The following is a 407-nucleotide window of genomic DNA, read 5'->3' as shown; positions in this document are numbered from 1 at the left end:
AATAAGGACAACCTTGTGTTTACAACTCAAGGATCTCTCTCTGTATCCATGGAGAGGAAGCATAAAAAGCTTCTCTCAAAGCAGAGTCAAACAAAGCCCCCATAGTCAAACTCTAAGTTTGGTGTTGGGAGACCACAACCAAACTCTAAGTTTGGTGTTGAACTCCCATATCCAAACTCTAAGTTTGGTGTTGGAGAGTCTCAACAATGCTCTAAACATCTATGAGGCTCCATGAGAGCCCACTGTCAAGCTATTGACATTAAAGAAGCGCTTGTTGGGAGGCAACCCAATTTTTATTTATCTAACTATATTTTTCTTAGTTATATGTCTTTATAGGTTCATGATCATGTGGAGTCACAAAATAAACAAAAAAATCAAAAACGGAATCAAAAACAGCAGAAGAAAAA

This window comes from Arachis ipaensis, chromosome B01, assembly GCF_000816755.2.
Source record: "Arachis ipaensis cultivar K30076 chromosome B01, Araip1.1, whole genome shotgun sequence".
NCBI classification, from domain to species: Eukaryota; Viridiplantae; Streptophyta; class Magnoliopsida; order Fabales; family Fabaceae; genus Arachis; species Arachis ipaensis.
The sequence above is the reverse complement of the archived record's forward strand: the minus strand, read 5'-3'. Positions refer to the sequence as shown.